Genomic DNA, 22374 nt, shown 5'->3' on the forward strand with positions numbered 1-22374 from the left:
GGGTGTCCTACTTACCATCAGCTGAGGCTCATGTTTTAGTAGGGGAGGAATTTGATACTTTGGATTGAAAATGGTGATTATCTGCATTCTCCCCATTACCATATAGACAGAATTAGCCACAGACTGATGTTTTCCAGAGTTTGGATTTTGCAGAGCAGTAAAATGTAAAAAGAAAAGGAAATTGTGAAACTGTGAGAAGATCAATATATGGTTGCCAAGTTTAACTTCGATCAAATAAGAATGTTAAAAATACCACAACTGCCATCTTCAATGATCATTAATTCATAAAAGAAAATAACATTTGAATATTTCCAAAGTAGGAAAGATGTACTCTTAGAAGAATAAAAGTTCTTAAATACTTTGGCAGGCTTCCAATGAACCCATCCTTAGTTTTGGGGAAACTTTGTTGCAGTGTGGTACCAGGTATGCCACAGGAGCATAAAACCTGCAGCAATACTGCACATCATACAGGTTTGTGCTAATGGGGGTGGATCATAGAACGACTTTTAGTAAAGAAAGAGAAGGTGAACACAGTTTGGATTTTGATGACCTTAAATTAATAGCTAATTTAAGATTTAATTTCTGAGAAGCATCTTATTTGTATGGGAGTCTGTTGTAATTTTTCTCAAACCAAGAAGCATTTTCTCAAAAGGTATAGAAAATCCTTTTCTAAATTTCCTTTGGAGCATAGGACATTGTATGTACTCTTCCTCTCTCTTTCTCTCTAAAATGAATGCTTCAGGAAATGGATAATATGACATTGAACTTCAACAGCTTCCCTTCCTAAGAGAGTTCAGAGGTCTTTGAAACCACAGGTAATGAAGCCTCCTGGCTCCCGTGATCTAGCAGAATGGTGACCCTGGCTGAGAAGAGTTGGCCCAAAGGCAGGTGTAGCTGGTAGCAGTGCTGGGAGACCGAGTCCCCAAGTTCAGAGTTTCCATCACCCTTCCCATTTTTCATAAAGGAAAAGGATGGTGTGAACATGGAGAATTGCCTGAAATTTCTGAGTAATTAATAGAAACCACGATTAAAACAAATCGCCCAATCTAAGTCTTGTGGGTAATTTTTTTCTGTCCTTCTTCTGCCTGAGAAACACATACGAAGACTTCTTGCCACAGGAACTCTTCTTTAAATAGGACTCAAATTCAGTTTCATAAGCCGCAGAGAGATGCAAAGTATTATTCACCAATGATCTCCAGATATTCTTTCCTTCTCCCCATGCTTGAAAGTTGGAAACTTTTTAGGGTCTCTAGGAGTCAAAGTAGTAGACACTGAACTCACAACACACACACTGAAATATACATTAGCATATGTTTCTTTTTTTTATTTTTTTTAATTTATTTATTTATTTTTAATTTTTACTTTAAAAAATATGGAACGCTTCACGAATTTGCGTGTCATCCTTGCGCAGGGGCTATGCTAATCTTCTCTGTATCGTTCCAATTTTAGTATATGTGCTGCCGAAGCGAGCACTACATTAGCATATGTTTAAAAACATGAAGACTACCTCCAAATTTTAAAATACTTTGATACACTTTTATTTTTCTAGTTATAGGGTTATTTGGTGTCTTTTGATTCTATATATCCACTTGATAAAATTGATATTATCTTTAAAATATTTCTCACTTTATAACTATCCATAGCTTTATTTTAAAACATATACTGCAAATCACGTGAAAAATATTTTTACCCCTGTTTTAACAAACGACAATCTCTGCTTTAGGGCAGTGGGATAGAGGGCCTTTTCTACATTATATTTTCCTGTGATGATGGCACTTTCATAACTAAAATAATTGTTTATTACTTTCATATTAAGTAAAAACCAAAGATAAAAAAACACATGCACTTCCATTGAAACTAACTTCAATCTAGATTTTAAGTATCACCTCATAATTGAAAGTGAAATTCGCTCAGTCGTGTCCGACTCTTTGCAACCCCATGGACTATACAGTCCACGGAATTCTCTAGGCCAGAATACTGGAGTGGATAGCTTACCCCTTCTCCAGGGGATCTTCCTGATCCAGGGATTGAACTGGGGTCTCCTGCACTGCAGGTGGATTCTTTATCAACTGAGCTATCAGGGAAGCTCACATTTAATCTTACCCTGTTAACCACCGTCTTCTTCTTGACCTACCTGAGAAACTCAGTACCCCTTCTATATTTGAGACATTTGTCTTTCTGAGAGAAATGCACCCAACTTTTTTTTTTTTTTTAGCCTCTCAATCTCAGCTCTTTTGTAATTACTCTAGCGCAGGTATTTTCCTCCCAGCCCTTTTCCACATCAGCTTGTTTTCATTCCCCTTTCTTTATTATTTGCCTTACTAATTCTGACATGATGACTTCTTTCAGGCTCAGCCAAATAGAAGTGCAAGATTTTGGCTTGGATTCCACACTGATGTTTCACAGAAAGTCAGCTCTGGTTCCAGGTACTTGATAAACATCTAACTTCTTGCTGTTTCTAAGTGATGATCATTTTGGTTAGCAAGTGAGCAGCCCGTCAGACACCGTTCCCTCCTACACAACAAGTAAGCTAATGAACCCCATGGAGTGTGGCCGGCTCTCTACTTCTTTTGAATGTTTTCTGTCACCCAGGCCAAGCTGCTGCGGCCAGGACTCTGTACACAGGGGCTGCCTCAGGGCAGGTGGAGGGGTTCACATAACCGTGGCCCTCACGTTGCAATGTAAGGAGAGCTGTTAGCTTACACCCTTCCCATGTATTTCTCTTCCTAACCACCAAGTGTGAGGAAAATGTGCTATTTTTATTTATTTTCAGGGAGTGAACATGAAATCTTAGGGTGATATGGCTGAATTATGTCTCTTTTAAAATATCATATTTTTTTAACAAATGAACTATATGTGTGTGTATTTTTTTTTTTTTTTTGGCTGTGTTGGGTCTTCACTGTATTGCTTCTCTAGTTGTGGCATGTGGGTTTAGTTGCCCTGCACCACATGGGATCTTAGCTCCCCGACCAGGGATTGAACCTGCATTCCCTACAATGGAAGGTGGTGAATCATGTCTTTTAGTCCTGACTCAAATAAATTAGATGTTTTTGGTTGTTGTTGGCAAGAGGAGAAAAAAGAGAACTTTAAATCCAAAGAAAATTAGATGAAAAAGCTAGATTTTCCTAATTCCTGGGTTCTAGATATAAAGAAAACACAGCCACAATGAATAATATAATCAAACTGGAGGAAGTTGTAATCACTGACATTTTTTTCTGGCCAGACACCCCAAATCTGTGTACTTAGATTTTAATTACGTTTGCCCCTATCCATTTAAAATATGCTTTCTGCAATCAGAATACAACAACAAGATTTACAGGGAAAAGAAGCAGCTAAAAAGCTTTCCAAAAACATCTAAGGCTTCTTGGACAGTGATACTTTCATTCAGGGATGCTGTGTGGTCTCATAGAAATGAATCAGAGACTTGGCCCTCCATTTCCTCAGAAAGAAACATGCTTCAAATTGTTAGAGTAAATGAGATGGACAAAATACAAGCTGCATTTTGCTTTTAATTTCAACTAAACAAACAAACAAACTCACTTTGGACTTATCTGGAGAAAAATCCTGAGCCTGTTCATCTCTCTTCCTCTGCCCAAGTCAACTCTGGTATGAGTGCATTTTCAGATCCGGCTCTCGCTGTGATTGTAATGCTGTTACTAGCGATAGTGATCACAGGGCTTATCACTTTAGGAGTCACCATTTTAAAACACCAAAATAAAATTTTTTAGGTTAACCGTTCCGTCTGCCTGTTTCGCAAATGAACTCCCCGATGAAGCGTGTTTATGCGTATTAGGTGGGCAGAGAAGTTCACCCAGGTCCTCCCAGAGTCCTTTCCACTGTAGGAAATCTGTGTTTTCATTCCTTTCAAGTCTCTCTTCTCAGACTGGAAAGAACAGATGGAAACAATCCCATCTTGCCACTCTTGGAAAGGGGGCGGTGTCCTGCTCGGATTCCCTGGCTTTTATTTAGATCAAGTGTGGGTGAAAGAGAAGAGGAAACTAAACCTTGAGGAAGGAGAAGAAGAGAAAGTAGCCACCTTACAGATCACCTAGCAATCTGCCCTCTGGAGTAAACTGACTCACAATAGCTAGAGTACCTTTATGGATCTGAAGCATCCAGTGGTCTCTACTCTCAAGCAGAACTCACTCTAAGATTGCTGAAGAAAGAGGCCTACCATTGATTCTTTTTAAAATTATTATGATAATTTACAGAGGAAGAAGATAATTATTTTTCCTCTACCCATCTTCATTCATGGCTGGGGTTCTGCAAATTAGAATGATAAAAGACAGGTGAATGAGAGAAAAACAAGTTTCTGAACTCTCTACATAGGATACTCAGTGATGAGAAACTCAAAGAAATGGTTACAAGCTGAGCTTCTATAGCATCTTGTGTGTGTGTGCTCAGTTGCTTCAGCTGTGTACGACTCTGTGTGACCCCGTGGGCTATAAACCCACCAGGCTCCTCTGTAGGTTCTCCAGGCAAGAATACTAGAGTAGGTTGCCATTTCCTAATCCAGGGGATCTTCCCAATCCAGGGATCAAACCCTCGTCTCTTGCGTCTCCTGCATTGGCAGGCAGGTTCTTTACCATTATTGCCACCCGAGAAGCATTCTCAATATTCTATGGCATCTTAGGAGAGAACAATAAATTTATAGAGAAGTGACAATATAAAGGAGAAGGGTTTTAGATTTCCAAGGATGGTAAACAGTAGGAAGGTAAATACATGGGGGGAACCAATGGAAAATAAAGATTGTTTTAGCAAACTTTGTTATGTAGATCCCCCCGGTACAGTTTCTGGGCTGGTTAAGAGTCTAGAGTTGTCTCTGGTGGTTAAGAATCAGCCTGTTCTTCTGGTACTAATGGCCCGGTCACAGGGCTTGCCTTGTGTCTTCTTTTTCTCAGTTGTTTTCAGTTCAAAATAAGCCTTTTGCCAGAGTGGCAAGTTTTGGGTGGCATACTATGAACCCCATTCAGGTTCAATTTCTCCTTCCTAAAATTAAGACATATACATGGTAGAAAGTTTGGAGTATATACAGAAGTTTCAAAAAGCATGCATAAACATGACTAAATCTTATTTTTAGGAATGGTTCCAGTATTTTGTTCCTATGCTCTTTTTTTTCTTCACATAGCTGAGCATTCCTTACACAGAATTTCACATACCATGTTTTTGTTCAATCAATCAAAAATATTTTTCTCATGCTATTATTCATTCTTTAAATATTATTCTAATGGTAATATAATTTTCTATCATATGAGTATATCATAATTTATTGATAATTTTCCTAATATTAGACATCTCGGGTATACTTAAATAAATATTTTGTGTGTATGCACAAATCTTAACACTTCAAATTATCTCCTTAGGACAATCTACTAGAAGCAGCAATATGGGATCAAGAATATAATTTTTTTGGTCTCTAGTACATATTACCAGGAAGGTTATATCAATTTACATTAATACCATACATTAATGTCTTCCTGAAGCTCTGACTGCATTGATTAATGCCATTTTAAAATCTTTGCTATTTTGTAATGTCCCTGTTACTTAACTTTGTATTCGCTGGTGAGGCTGAGAATTGTTTAGTATATAATTAGCTATTTGTATTTTCTCATCTGTGAATGATCAGTTCATGATCTTTGTCCATTTTCTCATTGATTTACTATAACACTTTAGAAACCACAGTCATCAACTTTCTTTGTGTCTCAATTTTTGAAAAAAAAAAAAAAATCTTCTTACCAGTTTGCTTTTGCCTTTTGATTTTGTTATGATTATTTTTGAGGTATAGAAATTTTATATTTCTCTATATTTCAATTTATTGGCCTTTTGCCCTGATATTTCTTCCATTGCTTTAATGTATATAAGAACTTTATCTATCTAGACTAGATAAATATGCAGAAATAACATTCTTCTAGTTATTGAATACATTTTTCAAAAATAGTATTTCTTAAATCTACCTAGAACTTAATTTGTTACATGGCATGAGGAAAAATTCCTTTTTTCCTAGTAAACCAACATCCTGGCACCACTTACTCTCTTTCCCACAGTTTTCATATGTATTCTCTATACACGCATTCAAGACTATTCGTAAAAATGCAAGATTACATTTCAGGGTTTTCTACTGATTTCTTTGCTTATTCTCTTACCAGTAGTTTCTCCACTCCTAATTTTTCTTCTCTCAGGTTCTTTTATCTTTTGCATTAGACTCTTTCCACTTAAAAGGTGGCCAAGATGGTGCACAAAGAAGACTGTTTCAAATTACTGGAGAAAGACAATCGCTGCCTTTATAGTTTTGGGTCTTAGGTGAAAAAGATACAGTGTTAGTTCCTGCTATGACACAGAATATCAGAAAGGACTTTCTTAGTTTCTTGACAGTCATAGTAGTAGTAATATGTAGAAGAAGAATTACGTATCTTTTTATTCATCTCAAGAGAAGAAAATTTCCACTGAGGAGATTAAGACGTTTAATGTTGAAAGATCATCTCTGCTTCTAGGGCACCAGTAAAGATTTCAACCCATGTATCTGCAGAAAATTGCCAGAAACTGTCACAAAATGAAAAATGAGAGAAAGCCCGATGGTCCTGCTAGGTTTCTATAAGGTATGTGCCAAATAATTTTTTGTTTTTAAGGCTTAACAGTGAGTATCTTAGGATGACAGAGTTATAGTTGAATTTTTTCTTCTTTAATTTCATTATATTTTCATTTCCCCTCAAATTGCATTTTTCCCCCTTCGTAATGATCTGTTAATTAACTTCTGAAAATACAGTACTAGAAGCCTTAGTCCCAACAAGTGCAATAGTACCAAAAGTGTATTTTCTATTTCTTCACCTCTTTTCTTAATAGACACAGCAACAGTAAAACTCATCTCATTAGAACAGATTTTGTGAAAATAAGAAAGGACATTTCTAAACCAAGTGCTTTTCCTCTGAATAAGATTTAACCCAAAATGAGGTTTGGGACTGGAAGAAGGAATGAAAAACTACCTCTTAAAATTTCTATATCTAAAGCTAATAGGAATTCTTTTGCAGTAGCTTTTTTTTTTTTTCTCTTGACTACCAAGGATTGATACATCTTGCATGTTAAAAAGTAGAAGACTATCAGTAAGCACTGACCTGCTACAATTTATTTTCCTTGTAATTTCCCTTTTTGTGATGCAATTGGCGCTCTTTTACTGTCTTAAAATTTTCCATTTTTCTTTAATGGTCTCTACTTTCCTCTTTTCTTAGCTCTTAATTGTTCTGCCTTTTCATTAGTAGATAATAATTCTCTCTGGTTGACCAACAGTGATGGGGGTCAGAGTCATGGACAATATATGATATCTGGTTTTGTCTCACTCGAGAAAACTTAAAACTGTGCTTCAGCCTAAAATTAGTCACTTGAAACATAAGTGCTAGTCAGCCTCTGTGGTGGCAATCATTTAGTTGTTGTAAGCACTTCAGAATACCTGGTATAAATTTTTCACACACCCGCCCCACCCACCCACCCAAAGCAAGTTTATCTTTGTTCTTAAACCATAAGCTGCCCTTGGTATTTCTTTTCCATGCCACATTGAAAAGAAATAAAAATCAAGTGCAGTACATATCTCTTCAACACATAAACAATTAGGTAATAGTCCATTTTCCCCTTAAACATTTTATGCTTGTTTTCCTATCTTAGAATCACACTTAAAAGCCATCAAAGCACCCACAGAACCAGTAGCTCTTCATTTTGGGGGCCTGGGGAGTGTTGGGCATGTAAGGTGTTTGCTATACCATGGATGTCCATGTAATTTCTTGGAACGAGGCTTCTGATGGATAACCCAGGGAGATGAAGGAAGCTTCTTTCAACTCAGATACTGTCAGGGCCAATGTGCCTTTCAGGACGCTGTCTGTGAGATTCTGAGCATTGAACGTGTAAAATAAATTGAGCTGGACAAATCCTTGTCACTACTTTTTCTGCTAAATATAGATGAGTTGTCATCGGGTTGCACAAGCAACTTCCAGCTACAGCTCCTCTGGAGGAGAAGCCGGCATGGGGCTTATGTCTCTGGTCGTTAAAATGCATAGAGAAGGTCTGACACGACCTGGGTGTTGTGGGGAGAAAGGAATCTAGGTTTTGGTTAAATGTATAAGTACACACTGTGGGGGAGGATGTAAAGCAGACGATGGTATTGGCTTAAAACCTCATTAAACAGTGAAAACTTGGACGAAAAGATGTACAGAAGGAGTGCTTCCCCTGGGGTCTGTGTTCAAGTTCCTTCTCTAGCACTGCTTTGGAAGCAATGTGGGAAAAGGGCATGAGGTTATGAAATATGGTGTCAGATGGTCCTGAGTTTAAATCTTGGCTTAATCTAAACTTCTGTTTGATTTGGAGTTACTTAACTTCTCTGAGCTTCAGAGTCCTAATACATAAAATATTAGGTAAAATAATATCTCATGGCCTTACTAGGATTAACATTAGGGTTAAAGTACAAGGCATATGTAAAACATACCTAGCAGGAAGCTGCTGTATAGCATAGGGAGCTCAGCTCAGTGCTCTGTGATGACCTGGAGGGCTGCGATGCTGGGGGGAGGGTGGGAGAGATGCTTAAGAGGGAGCAGCTATATGTGTATATATATATAGCTGATTCACTTTGTTGTGCATCAGAAACTAGCACAACATTGTAAAGCAATTATACACCAAAAACTTGTTTTAAAAAGTAGATGGTACTACTAATCGCTTAACTTCTGGTGGTGCCTGTCTCCTTATCCCAATTGAGGCAAATAATTTAAGCTGCCCTGAAAAGAAAAACAGCTTGTTTTTCTCTTATCAAATCCTATTGTTTCTACCTTCAAAGCATATCTAGAATTTGTCTCTTTTTTCCCAACCCCAGAGCTACCAAGCTAGTACAAGTCACTCTCTCACCAAGGCCATTGTCAACAGCTTTCTATCAACTTGCTCTCTATTTCTAAACACTGTACAGTCTATCACTGCAGAACAGGCAGAGAGAACTTTCAAAAACTGCATGTTAAATCAAGCTATTCTCCTACCTGAAGCCCTCCAATGGTTTCTTGCTGCTGCTGCTGCTGCTGCTAAGTCACCAGAGTCGTGTCCGACTCTGTGCGACCCCATAGACGGCAGCCCACCAGGCTCCCCCGACCCTGGGATTCTCCAGGCAAGAACACTGGAGTGGGTTGCCATTTCCTTCTCCAATGCATGAAAGTGAAGAGTGAAAGTGAAGTCGCTCAGTCGTGTCCGACTCTTAGCGACAACATCCAAACCTCATCACAGCCTTCGAGGCTCCATGATATCTGGCCCTTTCTACCTCTTTCCTCTTTGACTTCATCTGCCATCACTTTCTTCTTTTTTTAATATTTTCCAGCTATATTGGCCTAATTTAACTCCCCAGAACACATGATGTTTATTTGTATCTCAGGCCTTTGGATGTGCTGTTTCCATAGCTTGGAAGAAGTTCCATATTCTGTTGTGGCTGAAACCCTTCTCAACAGTTAGGTCACACATTCCCTTCTAAAATTTTTCGTCCCTAGTCAAGTCTCCATCACAGCCCTATTTCATTTTTTTTTCATAACACTTATCACTAAATGAAATTATTTTAAATTTGGCTTCTCTGATTCCCCCACGAGGGATGGAAACTTCATGAAAGAAGAGGATTATACTTTTTACCTCTGAATAAGCCCAGAACACTCAGTCAGCATGTGGTGAATGAATTTTGGATAAATATGTAAAATGGGATAATAATATCTTCCTAAAAGTTTGTGACTGGATTTGACAGTCTTTCTATGTCTTTCCGTTTCTAAAGAGTCTATGTTTCCTCGAACAGCAAGACAGAATCACAGAATAATTTTAAAGCAATGTAGTTAGGAAACTGTCAAATATCCAACATATAGTTATTCATATTAGGTTTACCCCGTTAAAGTGTTTTGTGTATGAGCTTTAATGAAAAATTTGGAAGGACTTATAATTTGCATGTCAAGTATTTGTATATGAAGGGATCCTCTTAAACTACTGTTTAAAAGCTATGTTTCTTTCAGTAGCATTAAGGTTTTCCCAACCATCCTATTTACAGCTGGCTTAGCATACAGATTTTAGAAAGGAATATGATTCTACAGCATATCAAATCTGCTAAAGGAAATGGCTCAGGTGAACACAGGCTGCATGCATGGCATAGTTGTTAAGTTCAGGGAGTTATTCATTCCACTTCTGGGGCTGGGTTGTAAGGGGGACACTGTGTAAACTGGATCAATCCTAGGGAAGGAACTGGAAACTGGTAGAGGAACAAAATAGGAAGGACTAATTGAAATGAGGCCTAATTGAACTGAAGTCTGATAGTTCTCGAATATCTGAAGGTTTCTAATGAAAAGATGCTGTTGAACTGTGGTGTTGGAGAAGACTCTTGAGAGTCCCTTGGACTGCAAGGAGATCCAACCAGTCCATTCTGAAGGAGATCAACCCTGGGATTTCTTTGGAAGGAATGATGCTAAAGCAGAAACTCCAGTACTTTGGCCACCTCATGTGAAGAGTTGACTCATTGGAAAAGACTCTGATGCTGGGAGGGATTGAGGGCAGGAGGAGAAGGGGACGACAGAGGATGAGATGGCTGGATGGCATCACTGACTCGATGGACGTGAGTCTGAGTGAACTCTGGGAGTTGGTGATGGACAGGGAGGCCTGGCGTGCTGCGAATTATGGGGTCGCAAAGAGTCGGACACGACTGAGTGACTGAACTGAACTGAACTGAATGAAAAGATGTTATGCTGTACATGCCCTAGGACAAGTCTAGAACTGACTAGTAGAAGCTACTGGGAGGCAGACTTTGGTGCCATCAGTGGAGGATTGATGGTCTGCTACTGCTAAGTCACTTCAGTCGTGTCCAACTCTGTGCAACCCCATAGACGGCAGCCCATCAGGCCCCCCTGTCCCTGGGATTCTCCAAGCAAGAACACTGGAGTGGGCTGCCATTTCCTTCTCCAATGTATGAAAGTGAAAAGTGAAAGTGAAGTCGCTTAGTCGTGTCCAACTCTTGGCGACCCCATGGACTGCAGCCCACCAGGCTCCTCCATCCATGGGATTTTCCGGGCAAGAGTACTGGAGTGGGTGCCACTGCCTTCTCCAAGGACAAGTCTAGAACTGACTAGTAGAAGCTACTGGGAGGCAGACTTTGGTGCCATCAATGGATCAGTCAGTCCTAAAGGAAATCAACCCTGGATATGCATTGGAAGGACTGATGCTGAAGATCTAATACTTTGGCCACCTGATGTGAAGAGCTGCTTCTTTGGAAAAGACCCTGTTCTGGGAAAGACTGAGGGGAAGAGGAGAAGGGGGTGACAGAGGATGAGATGGTTGGATGGCATCACTGACTCAATGGATATAAGTCTGAGCAAACTCAAGGAGATAGAGGAGAGGGAACCCTGGCATGCTGCAGTTCATGGGGTTGCAAAGAGTTGGACACTACTTAGCCACTGAACAACAATAACCACGGAAGGAATCTCTAACAGTCAGTCCGCCCAAGGGCCTGCTTAGAAATACAGTGAACAGGTGCCACCACTGGATGTTTAACTTTTAAACAGGCAGACCACTATCAGCAGGGCCCTACAAAAATTCTTCTAATTAGAGATCGGCAAGTTCTCCTGGAGCTCATTTCACAAATTCCTGGCTGGCTAGTTGGGCCTCATATGGTGTGATTTGCATCATATAGTGTTGTTTCTAGTATGTAATGTTGAGAACATGATGAGTCTGTTATGGCTAATGATTTAGGCCCAGGAGATTTTGAATTTCAAAAGTAAAGCTAGAATCTCATAGACCCACGGTTTTACTTTTTGACCTGGAAGCAAGTTACTGGCTATTTTTCTTACTCAAGAGATTTCTTATCTGGAAGGCTGAAGCAGTCAACTCCTCTTCTTGGTGAACAATAGCGTATGTTCTAAAAATAACCCTGGGTTTAGGGATAGAAGATCAGGCCGAAGAGTTTAAGGGTTGAATTAGATCGCCTTTTAATTTGCAGGTTAAGAGCTATCTGTTGGGCTTTTCCTCTCTCTTCTGGCGTAGTTGAGGGTGGGGGTGAGGGGTGGGGAGGGGGGGATGGTAACTCTAGGCAGAAGCTGACCCTCTGCTCCCATCAGGGACATCCCCCAGCCTGACCCCTCTTTTCTCCTTTCTTTCCTTCCTTGTCTTTCATTAGCAAGCCCCAAGAGCCTTTGCACACTTAGCATGAAAATGAACCCATTGTATTTTTGGAACCCACAGAGGCAGCCCAGAGGGAAGTTACTGTCTTGCTTTTAGCAGCTCAACAAAAAGGTGTGAAATCATTTGCTGACTCTTCTAGAATGGGAAAAAACAAACAAAACACTGAGAAGGAAGGTTCCGGACAGTGTGTGGCCGTGGACAGAATCTCATGACATGGGCTTCTCTGAGACTTATTAGTAACCGAAGTGGCTGTGCGAATATCTCTATGTTTCTCTCACCTTCCTGGGAAGTTACTAGAATAACATGGGAAGCCATCAGGAATTTTTTTTTTTTTTTCCTTAAATGATTCATTTTGAAAAACTATTTTCACACTGCTTTGAAAATGACTTGGGGACAGGACTAGTTTGAGAAAATTCCTTAGAGCCCTTTGCAAGTTTCCCTGTAGATGGCAGATGAGGGAGGGAGAAGAGGATGATTTTACCAAGAGTTTAAAAATATATATATTTATTTCAATTTTTGGCTGCACTGGCTCTTCAGTGCCGCATGGGCTTTCTCTAGTTGCAGTGAGCAGAGTTACTCTCTAGCTGTGGTGGGCAGTGGCTTCTCTTGTTGTGGAGTGTGGGCTCTGGGGCATGTGGGCTCAGTAGTTGAAGAACATGGGTTCAGTTTCCCTGTGGCATGTGGGATTTTCCCGGAAAACGGATCAAACCTGTATCCCCTGCATTGAAAGGCAGATTTCTAACCACAAGACCACCAGGGAAGCCCCTCATCAAGGATTTTTAAGAGCTAGGAACACCCAGTGGACAGGTATGGGAGTTTTTATCATGGGCCTGTAATGATTTAATCACATTACAGTGATAAGAGACAAAGACTACCAGCAACAAAGATTGCCTGTGAAACGAGGTTTTTGCCTCTTGCTGATAAAATTCCCTGGGAGCAGTATCCTGTTTTGGGGGGCTACGGGCCCTCTCTTTTGGAAGAGCATCATATTTTGAAATGTCTCTTTGTTAGCAAAGGCAACTTCATTTCCAGTTGCCATCTTTTATATGGGATTTTTTTTCCTTTTACAGTGTTGGACTTAAAAAAAAAAAAAAAACTACAAAATATCTAAAACTTACAAAAATGCAGCAACTTGGTGAATGCATATCCTTACTCCCAAGATGTCATAGCTGCTAGTTGATCTCCTCTTTAAAGAAAAAAATGCTACTGCTTTGCTTTCCTATTCCCACGCTTCTTTCTTCCTCTTTCTTGAGACACAAATCCTGTGCTTCAAATGGTGTGTGTCCTTCCACCCTTGGCCCTTTTTGCAGGCCTTACCAAATAACCATTTCGTTTAACAAACTTGGCCTTCTGGAAATTTAGGCAGCCAGGCTTCCATGATGGGTGGATAATACCATGCAGTGGGCAGTCACTGGGCCTGTCTTACTGTAACAGCAAAGCTTCCTTGTATCTACCATTCAGGGCAGAATGACAGTAGAGTCAAATACTAGTATAAGACAGACCTTTTCAAAGTACTATTTAATTGATTAATCAATTCATAGAACAAATGTATTGACTAACCATTTATTGCCAGGGACCACGCTCTGTGTAGAGATATGGTGAGTCATAGATGATGGAAATTATAAACACCATAATTCAAACTTTCTCTTAGGAAAGGGAATGTCTTTGTTTAGAAAAAATCCACTAAGAAGCCATGACCTACACAAGGAGAGCAATAAAGAACCAATAGACGACTTCACTGAACTGAGCAGGACTGTGGAGTAAGGAGGAGAGAGGAGGAGGAGGAGGAAAGAAGTAACTAGGGATCTTAGGGTGAGAGAGAGGCAGAGAAAAACAGAGATACAGAGTGGGAAAAAGGACAAAAGGGCAAGAGAAAAGGACACGTGACAAATGGCTAATGTGGAAAAAAAAAAAAACTAGTGTTTCAGCTACTGGAAGGCTTCAATAACAAGGTCACTAAGGGTCAATTTGAAGTTACCTGTGTTTCTGTGAAAGAAATCTATTTCTTGGTAGTCAATATCTTCTCCATACCCCAGTAAAATAGATTTTTAACCAAGTAAGGGGTGGATTTTATATACATATTCACATACCAGTACAGTTCAGTTCAGTCGCTCAGTCGTGTCTGACTCTTTGCGACCCCATGGACTGCAGCACTCCAGGCCTCCCTATCCTTCACCATCTCCTGGAGCTTGCTCAAACTCATGTCCATTGAGTCAGTGATGCCATCCGATCATCTAATCCTCTGTCGTCCCCTTCTCCTCCCACTTTCGATCTTTCCCAGCATCAGGGTCTTTTCAGATGAGTCAGTTCTTTGCATGAGGTGGCCAAAGTATTGGAGTTTCAGAATATTCAGGACTGATTTCCCTTAGGATGGACTGGTTGGATCTCCCTGCAGTCCAAGGGACTCTCAAGAGTCTTCTCCAACACCACAGTTCAAAAGCATCAATTCTTCAGTGCTCCGCTTTCTTTATAGTCCACCTCTTACATCCATACATGACTACTGGAAAAACCATAGCTTTGACTAGACGGACCTTTGTTGGCAAAGTAATGTCTCTGCTTTTACTATGCTGTCTATGTATATATATGCACATGTGATATACATACACAGATATGTCCACATATATGTACCTAAATGACATTGTATAAACTGAAGTGCATCAGAGAAAGGCAGAAATTCAGCACCAGAGGTGCCCATGAAAACATCCCTGGTGCCTCCCTCTTATGCTCTCAAACCTTAGAATTTTCAGAGATCCGACAAGGTCTTGGCTTTCCACGTGGCCTAGGGAAAGTGAATCGAGAGACATCTCAAAGGGCAGAGAGAGCTTATTTGACATCACAGTTGGGAGCTGAGCTTATTTCAGTTTTAGACTGTAGGTAATAGAGAACATGATTTGAATCTGGGGGTGGATTCTGAAGTCATGATTTATCAAACCTTTATCATAGTTGCCCAAATGCTCTTTTCCCTCGTTTCCAACTAGCACACACCTACTCATCTTTTTAGATTCTATTTAAATATCACTTATCTGTGAAGCCTTCCCTGACGCCCAGGGAGGGACATTTTCTTCCTCTAAATTTCCATCTCTCTCATACATTATCTTTCTCTAGTGCACTATATATGACATGATACCACATGGGACTGAACCTACATACAACCAAGCAGACCACATGGTACCACTTTTGAATGCCCACAGCCCAGCAAGACATATGGGTCATTTACAGAATAAAACCTGGTGATATACGTAATAAAGGGAATCTTACAAGTGGACACACAGCTTCAGAAAGAGCAGCACTCCAAGCCCCTAAAGAGTGTGGTGGTGGTACCACTCTCTTTTCCGTCTCTTTGCTATTAGATGCCATTTGTCTTGCCCCTTGTTCCTATTTTGAATAAGGACCCATTGCTCCCAGAAGTAAAAGCAATGTAATAGTCACTTGTTTGTTTATTCCCTGAGCCAAGACCCAGGGTGACGAGGCTGGATTGCACATGGGGTGTGGGCATCAGAAACTGGGAAGTCTCACCCTGCCTGGCCTGTCTAGCTTGTATGCTTGGGCAAGTCACATAGCTCCTGTGGGACTCCCTCTCCTCACCCTGTGGTAATGACCGGCTTCACGAGGTGGCTACAAAGCTTAATTAAGGATTGAGAAGGAGGCAGAAAATACAAAGTACTTCATACATGCAAAGGATTTTTCTCCCCATATTTATTTTTGGCTTCAGTAGGCTGCGGTAGGAAATGTTGATGACCTGGAAGAAGAGTCTAGCAAAAACTGTGACTACTATTCTCATCCTAAATGGCTCCCTTGGTACTGGTTGGGGCATGGACCTTATACTTATGTCTTCTATTCCAGTACATTCTGTGATCCTTACTGTTAACTTCATGTGGACAGTTTGCTACCTACTGGCCTCAGTTTTCCTGACTCCAAGGACGTTCTTTATGTTTCCTTTATGCTCAGATGTATGTTTGTTGTTTAGTTGCTAAGCCATGTCCTACTCTCTGTGAGCCCAAGGACTGTAGCCTGCCAGGCTCCTCTGTCCATGGGATTTCCCAGGCAAGAATACTGGAGTGGGGTGCCATTTCCTCCTCCAGCAGATCTTCTAGACCCAGGAATCGAACCTGCCTCTCCTGCATCGGCAGGTGGGTTCTTCACCACTGAGCCACTTGGTAAGCCCCTCAGATGTATTATGATGCCTTAAACTTTAATCTCCATCCCCACACTCTCAAACCACTATTAGAAACAAGGTTCAGCGATAGTACACCAGAGTTTGTGAATGAATCCGTAGGGGCTGGTCCCTGAGCCAGAAGACACAGGTGACCCCCAACTCTGCCTGGCTTCGTAAATGCCCAGCTCTCTTCCGAGCACTTGGAGGCCTCAGTAGAGTCACAGTTTCCATCGCTGCCAGAGCCTAAAGCCTCATTGCCAGTTTTTATTTTTTATTTATTTTTTTTTTTTGCTGAACGATTGAGCAAAAGAACAACTGATCCCGAGGCAACAGTGAGAAGGCAGGAGAGACACAAAGACAAACCAAAACAATGGATTGAGTTACTGCCTTGAAAAACTTATTCCTATTGTATTTTGTGTGTGTGTGTTTTAATCACAGAGGCCATTGCTGTACTAGGGATATTCAAAGACCAAAACTGTGGAGAAAGAAGAAAAGATTCCAAAGTTATATACCCCAAACAAACTTCGCATGCAGTATTTGTTGTTGAGAAAAGAATCAGGCCAGAGGGATAGGATGTGTGCTCTCTTGCGACCCCATGGACTGTAGCCCTCCAGGCTCCTCAATCCATGGGATTTTTCCGGGCAAGAATACTGGAGTGGGTTGCCATTCCTCCTTCAGGGGATCAGGCCAGAAGATGGCTATTATTTACATAGCGCCTGCTCTGTACACTGGCTGTCTTCAGAATCCCTGGCCTCACTCCCTAGGAGGCAGTTGGGTCAGTCATAGGGATCAGGTGAGGAGCTAGAAGAGTGGGACAGCTATTGCAGGTGGCCGGCCAGGTGCACCAGTGCCTGTGGTGCCACCAAGGCTTATACAAGGAGAAGGGAGAACATGGGCCAAAGGGGAAGAGGTAATGTTGACTTTGATTGGCTAACTTGACCGGAGGCCGACTGAGAGAGGACAGGGAGGTTGGGAGAGAAGACTTCTGGAGGCATGACCGTGTCCCGTGTGTATGCAAGTGACTATGAAGGTGTCTTCCAAATACAGTCCTGAAGAAGGTCAGGATAAATAGGAAGTTACATACACAGTAAACCATATGCTACTTTAAATATATACACACATATTAAAGAAGGTTGCTGTTGGTAGAATATGATATATATCCTAACAACATCGATATTGGATTGTTAATACAATTTGTCAGATGTATTTAAAGATCACTTGAAGAAAATGAAAAAAAAAAAAAGAACAAAATAATGCCATTTGCAGCAACATGGATGGGCCTAGAGATTTTCATACTAAATGAAGTAAGTCAGGGAGAGAAAGACAAATGTCATATGTTATAATTTCTATGTGAAGTCTAAAAAAAAATGATACAAATTGACTTATTCACAAAACAAACAGAGTCACAGACATAGAAACAAACTTATGGTCACCACAGAGGAGAAGGAGGGTAAATTGGGAGACTGGGATTGATATATACATTCTCAGTCGTGTCCAACTCTTTGCGACCCCATGGACTGTAGCCCACCAGGCTCCTCATTCAATGGGATTTTCTAGGCAAGAATACTGGAGTGGGTTGCCATTTCCTTCTCCAATATACACTCTAGTATATATAAAATAAATAATTAATAAGAACCTACTGTATAGAAGAGGGAACTCTACTCAATACTCTATAATGGCCTATATGGGAAAATAATTTTAAAAAGAGTGGGGAGATATATATATGTGTATATATATATATAAGTATTCACTTTCAGAACATTGTATCTCAACTATACTTCAATAAAAATTCAAATAAAAAGAAATTGCAAAAATACTTTTTGGAATTTTAACCTTGGGTACCCATAGATCATCTTCTTAGGAAAATGTGGCTATTGAAAATATTAAATTTTTTTCAAGCCAAAGCATTGTAACTGATCTCCCATATGCCTAGGGTAAAAATTTCTGCTGAAGCACTATTATAGAAAAATACCACATGCTATAGATAAACTTAGAAACCAGCTAATCACGACACATGAGAGGAAATGTAGCGTGTTCTGAAAATGGCAAATATGTTGAAACATGTCTGCCGCAAAATATGGTTTTAACAATCCTCTGAAAAACAGTTCTTTTGCACGGGGCACTTATACTTCACGGAGGGTTCTCAGTTTCAACTAAGGTTTATTTTACATACTTGGATGATGGAAACAAAAGACACTCTGGAAACGTACTTTTAGTTCTAAGAACCTCCTTTCTTTTTTTGGGAGGAGAGGAACTCTCAGTGATTCTACGTATATATCTTACATTCAAGAAAAGGAGGATGGAAAGCAGTGTCAGGCAATTCCCACACTTAAATGGCTACTTTAGCGTCTAGCTATTAAAGGAGTTCAAATGAATTGTTAGTTATAAAACAGAGGTTTCAATCTACATCCCACTCCGAGGTCAACTCTCGTCACAGGTGCTCTTGACTGTGAGGCAGTCGTAATCTCAGAAGTAGATACGGCTGCCAAGTTCAAGTTGCCATGACTCTGAACATAGTATAACATTCCGCTCCAAGCTCCATAACTCTTGCGGCTGTTCAGATGAGGGCCCCTCTTAGTGCCACTTTGGCTCACACCCACTGGCTGCAGTAATGCAGCAGGTGAAGGACTTAAGTGTCACTCAGTTGGTTTCCAGTTGCTTCCAGGAAAAAAAAAAAAGGCATGTAAGATTCTTGCATCTGACACCTGGCGAATTTCCCCTGTGTTCACAGGCCACAGGCAGGAGATCTGACCACTGCTGTCACGGCCTTAGGTGACACACTTTGAGGGGCCCTGTGATACCCAGAAACCTGGGGACATTAGCATTTTGAAGACAAGGTATAGAAAAAGACTCTACATGTATCTGAAAGCCCTGCCAAGCACCTTAGCCCTGACATGCGACTTATGAGCTCTTTCAGCTTCAGAACATTCTGCCTTAGGAGTTGTCAGCTTGACAACATATTTTGGTTTTTATGATGTTGATACACAACTACTAGAAAGGAAGGCAAAAGGAAGGCAAAAAGAAGGGCTGCCTCCATCGCTTTCTGCAAATGAGCCCCTGCTTTAGCCCTGGGTGTTTTCTTGAGCTGTTTGTCTAATCTGGCCTGAGCATCTGTGGCCTTGAGGTTCCACAAATACTAAAGTAATAAACAATAGTACTAATTACCAGTAGGTTCCTCAAAAAGCAAGAGAATCACAAACTCACCTCAACCTGGCCTTTATTTCTCTGGCACATGAAAGGTCAGAATGCTATTTTGCCATTTTTGCATAGTCATTGATGTTGTTTTCCCCTTGTGGGATCCAATCTTCAATGTGAAAATAAATCTAGAAACGTTCTGTTCACACGCTTTTAGGTGTGTGCCCTGAATGACACACTCCAGGAGGTAAGCACGAGTCAGGGTAAACTGGCCACATCCTTTATCTGTTGGGACCTGAGAGTTAGCAGAACTTTATCTTTATGATGAAGTAGCCTTTAGAAGTGGGTATCGCCGAGTTCAGAACACGAGCATCATTACTGAGAAAAGGCACTTTCTTTTTAAACAGAGAAACCAACAGCCATGCACTACGAGGTACAAAAAAAAAAAAAAAAAAAAAAGCTGAGCTCTAAGCACACCGCAAAACAAACAAATATTCAGCTCAGTTTCAGGAAGTTTAGAGAGGATCAAACAAGCCTTTCTCTACTGAAGCTGTTCAAGAACACTGGTGCTTACTTCAGTCTCAGTTCCGATGTATGCTGCTGGCTTTTCTACACTGACCTCAGGAGGGCATTCCACTTCAGGTTACTCACAACATATCTTCAGAAAAGAAGGTCTGAGCATCCCAACCCCAGCGTGGGGGAGGGGAGGCATGCGGATTTGAATTTGTTTCCAAACCACCACTCTGTCCTTGAGGTAAAGATATCTCAAAAACCAGAGAGAGAAATTATTACACACAGAGACACAGACACAGACACACAGACACACACACACAGAGCAAGAGCGAGAAGGCTTTCTCATGGTGTGAACATGCCTGTGAGGAGACCGTCTCTTTTTGTGGGATGAAACCAGGAGATGACAGAGGCTATTTGTGGAACCCTCGTGGAGGTTTCCGCTCAGAAAGAGCTCGCAATTTTCTGCTGGTCCCTGGGGAGGCAGATTTGGTAGACAGTTGAATTTTCAAGCAAATCATCTTCCAGAATAAAAGGGGAATGAGGCCAACTCCTTGCATACAATATTTTTGTTTTATAAACCTATTACCTTTTAGTTCTTGGCATCATTCATGCTTTGGATAGTGTTTTTAATCCCCATTTGATGGATTAGGAAATTGAGGCTTGGAGATTCCCCAAATCACACAATAAGTACATGGAAAAGCTAAGATTCACACCTGGGTCTTTCTGCCTCTAATGCCTGAGGTCTTCCCAACATGCTACATCAGCTCCTAACTGCATCCTTCCTAACAAAGCATATTATCCTTGGGAAGAGAGAGAAACTTTTGGAGAATAACTAGAAAAGAGTTTTGACTGGGGAGTAGGCAACTCACTCTAGTATTCTTGCCTGGAGAATCCCAGGGACGAGGAAGCCTGGTGAGCTGCCATCTGTGGGGTCGCACAGAGGTGTACACGACTGAAAAGACTTAGCAGCAGCAGCAGGCACAAGACAGAAGGAAACGTTGACACTTTGGTCATTGTTACTATGTCCCCACCTTTTCATGGAAATATACAGAGATTTCTTCTTAAAATCTGTATGTTGGAACTTGGTAAAATTTAAGTCCCATCCCAATGATGCAACTTCACATCAGAGATGCAAGAGATTAAAAAGCTGCTATCTTCAGAAGAGTCAAGTCTGAAGGGTGAGCAAACCTAAAATCACATAAACACCCATGTTGCTCTGGAGAAGGTCTCAGTAAGGTTTATCCACATGGCAGCAAGAATGAGTCTTTCACAGACATACAGATGGCCAACATACATGTGAAAAGATGCTCATTGTCACTAATTATAAGAGAAATGCAAAACAAAACTACAATAAGGTTCCACCTCACACTAGTCAAGAATGTCCATCATCAAGAAAAAACAAAATCTACAAATAACAAATGCTGGAGAAGGTGTGAAGAAAAGGAAACCCTCCTACGTTGTTGATAGGAATGTAAACTGGTGCAGCTACTATGGAGAACAGTATGAAGGTTCTTCAAAAAAACTAAAAACAGAGTTGCCATATGACCCAGCAATCCTATTCCTAAGCATATAACCAAACAAAACCACAATTTGAAAAGATCCATGCACCCCGATGTTCATAGCAGCACTATTCACAATAGCCTAGACATAGAAACAGCCCAAATATTCATCAGCAGATGAACGGATAAAGATGTGGTACATATATACAATGGAATACTATTCAACCATACAAAAGAACAAAATAATGCCACTTGCAGCCACATGGATGGACCTAGAGATTATCATACTAAGTGGAGTAAATCAGACAGAGAAAGACTAATACAATGCAATATTACTTATATGTGGAATCTAAAACATGACACGGTTGAGCTTATTTACAAAACAGAAACAGAATCACAGACATGGAGAAGAGACCGGTGGTTGCCAAGAGGGAGGTGGGGTGAGGGAGGGATGTATTGGAAGTCTGGGACTAGCAGGTGCAAACTAGTACATGAATGGATAAAGAAAAAGATTCTACTGTATAGCAGGGGGAACTATATTCAGTATCCTGTGATAAACCATAAGGGAAAAGATATGAAAAAAATGTATATATATACAAATGAATCACTGTACTAACTATATAGCAGAAATTAACACACCATTGTAAATCATCTACACTTCAATAAATAAAAGTAAAAAAAAAAAAAAGAATCTTCCACAAGCATAGGGTTTCTGTTTACATGCCTCACTATGTAATTAGCCACTTGGCTTACTCTGGAATTTAGAAAAAACCTCCTACCTGGGCTGAACAACTCCCCCCCCTTTCCATTATTGAAGAATATATTTTGGTAATACAACCTCTGAAACTCTTTTACAGCAGGACATTGATGTGTGCCCCCTACCTGGACTCCCTTCTCCCGTGATATCAATAC

General features: G+C 40.5%; 1 non-coding gene across 1 annotated transcript; it reads right to left on the reverse strand.

Annotated features, from left to right (window-relative positions):
• Nucleotides 1–1366: 1366 nt before the first annotated feature.
• Nucleotides 1367–1473, reverse strand: LOC120853814. Its single transcript, XR_005718866.1, has one exon. It is a non-coding gene; the product is annotated as a U6 spliceosomal RNA (small nuclear RNA).
• Between the last annotated feature and the right edge of the window lie 20901 nt (nt 1474–22374).

This window comes from Oryx dammah, unplaced genomic scaffold (assembly GCF_014754425.2).
Source record: "Oryx dammah isolate SB20612 unplaced genomic scaffold, SCBI_Odam_1.1 HiC_scaffold_26, whole genome shotgun sequence".
NCBI classification, from domain to species: Eukaryota; Metazoa; Chordata; class Mammalia; order Artiodactyla; family Bovidae; genus Oryx; species Oryx dammah.